Raw genomic sequence first — 7,659 nt, forward strand, 5'->3', positions numbered from 1 at the left:
GCTCTTGTAGACCAGGCTGGCCTCGAACTCACAGAGATCCACCTGCCTCTGCCTCCCGAGTGCTGGGATTAAAGGTATGCGCCACCACCGCCAGGCTTAAGAAGTATTTATGTGTATATCTGACTTACTTCACGTAGCATATGTCTTCCATTTTGCTTCAAATGACAGAATGTTCATTCCTTATCATGGCTGCATAATATTCCACTATGCCTATATACCACATTTAGTATTCATTAGGTCACTGAAAAACATTCAAGTGTCCATGTGTTGTCTGCTATGAGTACAGCAGCCATAAACTTGTGCTTGTGGGTATCATTTAATATATAAAGAGTTGGTATAAATTAATAGGAAAAATAGTGACTCAAAAGACAAATTTCAGGGAATTAGCAATCACTGATAAAGGTGTTCAAATTAAAACAAGAAGTTACTACTATTGCTTCCTGGTAAGGCAGTGGATGAAGAGACTTCTGCTCTCCTAATTCCTGCTTAGAAAGGTAAATTGGATTTTGTTGTTGTTGTTGATGATGATGTTTGTTTTTTGTGATAGGGTTTCTCTGTAGCTTTGGAGCCTGTCCTGATATTAACTCTAGTAGATCAGTCTGACCTCAAAATCACAGAGATCTGCCTGCCTCTGCCTCCCAAGTGCTGGAATTAAAAGTGTGCGCCACCACCACCTCCTGGCGGATTGTCTTTTTGTAATGAAATAATCATAAATTTGAGAAGACTTTGTCTTAATTAGGGTTCTATTGCTGCAGTGAAACACCATGACGAAAAGCAAGTTGGAGAGGAAAGGGTTTATTTGACTTGCATTGTTCATCATCATAGGAAGCCGGGGCAGGAACTTAAATAGAGCAGGAACCTGGAGGCCAGAGCTGATGCAGAGGTCGCAGAGGGGTACTGCTTAATGGCTTGCTTCTCGTGGCTTCCTCATCCAGCTGTCTTATATAACCCAGGATCGTCTGTCCAGCAATTGACTCACCCAGCCCACAATGGGCTGCTCCCCATCAATCTCTAGTTAAGGAAATACCCTATAGGTTTGCCCAATAGTCCTAGCTACTGAGTCATTTTCTCAACCGAGGCTCCCTCCTCTCCAGTGACTCTACCTTGTGTCAAGCTGAAGTCAAATCAGCCGGCGAGGGCGAAGGGTTAGCAGAGTGTCCTCCTTTCCTTTCTGCTGGGAACCAGCTGCTTCCTGTCAAAATGGGCAAGTTCATGAAACTGGCAAAGTGGTGTTGGTCCTGGCTGGATGCTACTCCAGACAAAAAGTTATCATCGTGAAGAACATTGATGATGGCTTCTCAGACCACCCTTACAGCCGTGCCCTGATGACTCGAATTGACCTGTATCCCCGAACAGTGACAGCTGCCATGGGCAAGAAGAAAATCGCCAAGTGGTCAAAGATCAAGTCCTTTGCGAAAGCTTGTGAGTACAATCACCTGATGCCCACAGGTCCTCTGTTGGCATCCCCCTGGACAAAACAGCTGTCAACAAAAATGTCTTTAGGGACCCAGCCCTGAAATGCAAGGCAAGGTGGGAAGCCCTGAAATGCAAGGCAAGGAAGGTCAAGTTTGAAGAAGGATATGAGACAGGGAAGAACAGATGGATTTTCCGGAAGCTTTGCTTTTAGGTATGTTTTTGTTTCTATCATTAAAAGTTTAACAAAACAAACAAACAAACAAAAAACAGCCAACACAGACTTATATGCAAAAAAGTTCATTGTACCAATATTAACAGTTGCCAAAATTGGAAACAATTTAATTTTTTTTAACATGTGTGCTTGTCTACGAGTATCTCTGTGTATCACGTGTGTGCCTGCTGCTTGTGGAGGTCAGGAGAGGGCATCGAACCCCCTGGAACTGGAGTAACAGATGGTCACAAGCCATGTGGATACTGGAGCAACTACTCTGAACTGCTGAGCCATCTCTCTAGCCCCTGGAAACAATTTAAATACCTCAGATAGGTAAATCAACTGAAGTCCCAAACAGTAATGAGATGTAGATGTGCATGTGGTGATTCCTCTGTTTCAGAAAGGGAGAATACTGCATTTCAAGCAGTGGTCATTTCAGGATGATGGATGTATCGATGCCTCTTCCAAACATTTCCTGTATTTTCTAAATTAATATGAACATGTGTCTCTTTAATGTGAAAATAAATGTTTATTTCTTTAATTTGTTTTTACAATTCAGGGTCTCACTAAATACCCAGACTGGCCTCAAACTTCTGAGCTCCCTGCCTCAGTTTCCCCAAGTATTGGCATTGCAGCCTTGCATTACACATTCTGCTAAAAATTTAAGTGTGTGTGTGTTTGTATGTGAGGACCATGTGCATGTGTGTACTGATGTGCATGTGTGTGTACTGATATGCATGTGTGTATACTGATGTGTACGTGTGTATGCGTACTGATGTGCATGTGTGTGCACTGATGTGCATGTGTGTGTACTGATGTATATGTGTGTATGTGTACTGGTGTGCATGTGTGTGCACTGATGTGCATGTGTGTGTCTGTGTGTATACTAATGTGCATGTGTGTACTGATGTGCATGGGTATATGTATACTGATATGTGTGTACGTGTATGTGTGTACATATCTATACAGATGCACTTGCCCATGTGTGCACATAGGGAGGCCAGAGATTGAGATCAGATATCTTCCTCTACTGCTGTCTACTGTTTGCTCAGACAGGGCCTCATTATCCAGCCCTGGATGACCTGGGACTCAGAACTTGCTATGTCTTGAATTCGCAGAGATCTGTTTGCCTCTAGAGTCCTGGGATTAAAAGGCATGTGCCACTATGCTCGGCCCCACCTTATTTTTTGAGACAGGGTCTCTCACTTGCCATTTAGGCTGCCCTAGTTGGTCAGTAAGCTTCCAGGACCCTCCTGTCTTGGCCTTGCCAGTTCTAGGATCATAGACACACATTGCCACCTCAGCTTTTATGCCAATTCAGGATCCGAACGCAGACTCTCACGCCTGTGCAGCAAGCACTTGACTCAGCAGGCCGTCTCTCCAGACTCCAAACTTTCAATTAAAAAACCATAAATCTTCTCAGAAAGGGGAAGGAGGTTCTTAGCCCAAAAATAGTGTGAACTACCAGAGTCTTCGGGAAAGCCTTCCTTGGAAGTTCATGTCCAGAATGGATGTCTGTATGTATAAAGTAAATTGGATGCCGTATTGAGCCGCAATGCTTCTTGCCACAATCACAGCCTCATCGCAGACTAGATTTCTCAAGCAAGCAAATATCCTATCCTGTTGTTGTTGTTGTTGTTGTTAATTTTCCCCTCCAGTTGTGGATTGAAATATGTCAAACACTCAGGACGTGTGTTCTCATACCTTCCTAACAGCTTCACAGAGAAGTGTCTATGGGACTTTAACAAGTCTCAGTGGCTCCCTGCCTTTCAGTCACTCCTTTCCTGAGGGCTACTGCACGTCCACGGCTCTGTGAGCGCCGGCTGCTGTATTTGCACCTTGTAGTTTTCACTCTGGCCAACAGACCCGTTGGCTGGATGGAGCCTTAGCTCCCGAGCAGAAGAGCAAGCCGGCAGCTTGCACCCCAGGTTGTAAAGATAAGCGGAGCCCTTCATGGTTTTTCCCAGGTGAACAAGCAGTGTTTCAGTGGGTTGAGGAAAGACTAGTAACACCTCACCAGGCTGTGATCCTCGTGGTGGGGGGCTCCTGGGTTCAGAGGCAGCACCGCTCTGGCTGGAGCCCGGAAAGCAGTGCTAAGTCCACAGCTAGCCTTCAACTCCAGGCCCGTGGAGGCTCCCCCAGGAGCACACTGTACTCAGCACAATCATCTCCAGTGTCCCCTTCCTTGCTTTCCAGACTCCTGCGTCTAATTATCCACTTGCAGTCTCCACTTCTCCGGCGTTGACAAGCAAACTCTAGAACTGCCACCTAAACCTCTTCCTCTTGAAGTCCTCCTGGTTCATCAGTGGTCACCCTGCCCCTCCAAATGCTCAGCCGAGCTGGACAGTTCCCAGGTGCTTCTCTCACACACTCCATTTTTCAACTGGACACTTCTCTGGACGTCGCCAGGGGGTAGGTGTGGTGGACGTTGCTTGTTTTGCCTGGACTGCGGTCATCTGGCCTGTGTGGATTGTCGGGAGTCACTGGTTGGCCTCTCTGTGGAACGTCTACCCCCGGTACAAAGCATATCATTCGCTCTTGCTCAAGACCCTTCACTGCCTTTGCTCTCCCAGGTCTTGTCATGGCCCTCAAGGTCCTCTTTGATTTGTCCCCCCCCCTCCTTTGTAAACTCTGATTCCCATCTCCAGTCGCTATTCACTCTTGGTCAGCCAGAACGGGCGTTCCCATTGCGGCTCTTCCTTAAATGCCCTATCACACACTCGCCCCTGGGGCTTTGTACTTTCTCTCTTCTGTCTATTTCTTCCCTAAACATCTGTAAGACCCTTTCCTCATGTCACTCAAATCTCTATTCACAAGTCACCCCTGCTAGAGAAGCCTGGCTTCTCAAGCAAAGCGATACCCCTTCTCCAGTGGTTGCCACGTGTGTTTTTCAAGAGGGAACAGCTCCAGGGAGAACCATTCACACCATAACCACCAAAAATTTGCATATCCAGACATTTCATTGCAACAAAATATCTCGGGGAAGGCGTGTGTTTCCTAATTTGCACGAAGAGACAGAGAGTTCCAACAGCCCCGCTCCTTCCTGCCTTGCTACCTCCTCCCCACTCCTCAACACCCGGTCAGAGCCATCCAGCTCCCCTCCCTCTGGCTGTGATGAGGCTGTTGGCCTGGTTTTGGCCAATCTGTGATTCTCAGTGTCTAGAACAGTCCTTGGAATATATTGGACACTCCAGGCTTTTGAATGGGTCATTTATTATCCGTCATGAGCAACCCATCAATAGCAGATTTTTAGGGGGAAAACAAAACCAAAAATCTCCTTGTCACTGTCTGGAACCATACATATCCCAAACCCCATACTAATAAGTCTTGCTATATGATCAATGCATTTCCTGTATCCTGGCAGCTGTGAAGCAGTTCCCAGCTCTATAGAGACCGTACTTCCAAATCACATTTACCCGGAAAGAATTGGGTTCCTAGGATCAACCACCAAACCGTACTACAACCTCACATGTGTTCAGTAATGAAGCTTAACACAGTGGAGTAAAGTGTACGCTTTACTGTTTTGTAACAATGGACACAATATTTATTAGTAACAGTTTTTGAATAACGGGAAATTACAGCAATCTGCCTCTTAATACTGCATTGAAAATATAAAGTCATAAACTTTTATTTTAAATGAACTGATTCAAAAAACTGTCGGGAAGGGTAGTATTTATGAGTACAGAAGAGTTCCAGGGAAATTAAAAACCAAAGGCTTTATTTATACATTTTTAAAAAAAAAAAGGAAAGAAAAAGTAGAGGAAACCAGCAATTACACTCCCGAAAGTTCAAATGAGATAATGGGAGATGCTTCCCCAGCTATTTAATTAAAAGAATCGGCGGGCTCACACAGTTGTTCTGAAGCACTGCATGAATACCAATGAGCATGTCACGTGACAGGATGCCGATCCAAGAGCATAACATGCTAGCACTACCATTTTTTTAAAGGAGCGGGAGAGTGGCCTTCTGACCACAATAACATCCACTTATTAATATTTAGATGCCGTTTGCACTGAGCCCTGCAGGGGCCATGCAGAGGCATCTCTTGAGAGTGAGTGGCAACCACAATAGCTGACGTGACAGAAGACAGGCTGGGCGCAGCATGTCCACTGTGGCAGGCAGAGTCCTCTCACTGGCCCTGTCGGTGATGGCGACAGAAGCTAGCATCAGAGCCGAACAGAAAAGATGAGAACAAAACAGGAGATTCCAGATAGACAGAGGCAGTGCTGCCTGCCCAGCTTCTCCTGCAAAAACACCAAGGCACACACGTGAGCTTAGCACCAACATTCTGAGCAGTTTCTCCTAAATCTGTATTGAGCAATCACTTACAGATTAAAATGGAATCACAGAGAAGGATAAGCGTGAGAAACAGTGTGTATTCCCTCCTGCGTCTCTCTAGGAAAATAAAGTCCTGTATCAAGAAAACACAGTTAGCCTTGCTCTCAGTCAGTTGTCAGGTCAACCACAGTGAGTTCCCCAGTGAGACAGGGCCTTTAAAGAGACATTGAAAATTAATTGAGCTCAGAAGGTTGGGTTAAGGCCCCAACCTTCTAATGTCTTGATGTCTACAAGAAAAAGGAGAGACCGGGTACACACGCACATGGAAAAGGCCACCGGAGAATACGGGTCCAAGAGGTTGTCTGTATGTAGCCAAGGAGAACCAGAAACCATCAGTGTTGGCATCAACTCTTAGACTTCTGGACTCTGAACAGTAAGAAAGATGAAGTCCAGTTAATGAAGTCATTATTGATATTACAATAGCCCAAGCGGTTGACTACATCAGTATTCCCAAAACTTCCCTTGAGCTTGGAATATCAACTTTCCAAACCGCTCAGATGTTGTCTAGGGTAATTTTAAAAACTGGTCTTCAGTTGCCTTGCCACAAACACCTGCACTTCTCATCTTCCCCAGGACACATCCTCAGATAGTATTGTTTCTCCACACTCACCCAGCTAAGACAAATGAAGTACATGTGAATCAGCATTGCTCCCCTTTGCAACAGTGTTCAAATGCTGCCCCTTGCTTACCAGGCCTTAGGAACACTAGAAAGACTTAGCGGTATATCCTCCGGATACTTGGTTACCAGGTAAACAGTCCTAGGCCTGTGTGATGCCCCTAAGTGTCCAAAGGAAGATGATGTCAACAAGGGCCAGACAATGTGCAGACGGCAGGTCTAGGATTCCAGTTCGAGCGGCTTGAAGCCACGATCCCGGAGCTTCCTTACGCTGCCCTACAGCCTTGAACTTGCTTCTCATGGAACTTACCTAAGCTGCTCAATAATGCTGCATTCTACTGAAAAATGGTGGCAGCCTTGAGACACTGAAGGTGAAAGACAGTTTGCGTATGCTGGGATCAAATGGAAGCACAACTCCCATCCAGGGCCACCCATGATACTGATTAGTAAAACACGACTAAAAGTCATAGAACCTGCCTTCGGAAACTGGGGACGTCTCTCCTCTTTGTCTCAGGCAGAGCACTAGCTAGGAACGGTTCCTTCAGAGTCAGGTATGAGGCAACTTCAGCACAGAAGTTAACAGCTGTAGAGTGACCTGTGTCTGGAGGAAAACATGGCGCCACCCAGCAGGGTTATGGGTTTCTAGGCTTGCCTTGTTCTTACATCTCATCTTTGCAAGAGTAGTGGACACCGAAAAACCCTCTCAGCCAGCAATGAATATAATGTATGTAAAAAAATTACTTCTAGTAGTCCTCCTGCTAATTAATAAATTATCTATAGTAGATTTTTATACTGTCTAACAAAGACATTTTCATCTCCGGAGTAGATACTATTCATTTAGATTGTTTAAATGATAGTAATTGCTTGTACTAATCAAGAATCTTCAGAGAAAAAGAATACACTGTGTGTGTGTGTGTGTGTCTGTGTGTCTGTGTGTGTGTGTGTGTGTGTCTGTGTGTGTGTGTGTGTGTGTAGAGTGAGGGATTGAGAGAGAATAATCTTAAGAAGTTGAGTTGGAGTATAAGCTCAGAGGTTGAGGGTTTACCCCACATCGCCCATCCTATAGCACTCTAAGATC

The 7,659-nt window shown here is 45.4% G+C and overlaps 1 pseudogene; it reads left to right on the forward strand.

Annotated features, from left to right (window-relative positions):
• The first annotated feature begins 1,200 nt into the window (after positions 1 to 1,200).
• On the forward strand, positions 1,201 to 1,627 carry LOC101980909 (annotated as a pseudogene).
• The last annotated feature ends 6,032 nt before the right edge of the window (positions 1,628 to 7,659 follow it).

The sequence above is a fragment of the Microtus ochrogaster genome, chromosome 19, assembly GCF_000317375.1.
Source record: "Microtus ochrogaster isolate Prairie Vole_2 chromosome 19, MicOch1.0, whole genome shotgun sequence".
NCBI classification, from domain to species: domain Eukaryota; kingdom Metazoa; phylum Chordata; class Mammalia; order Rodentia; family Cricetidae; genus Microtus; species Microtus ochrogaster.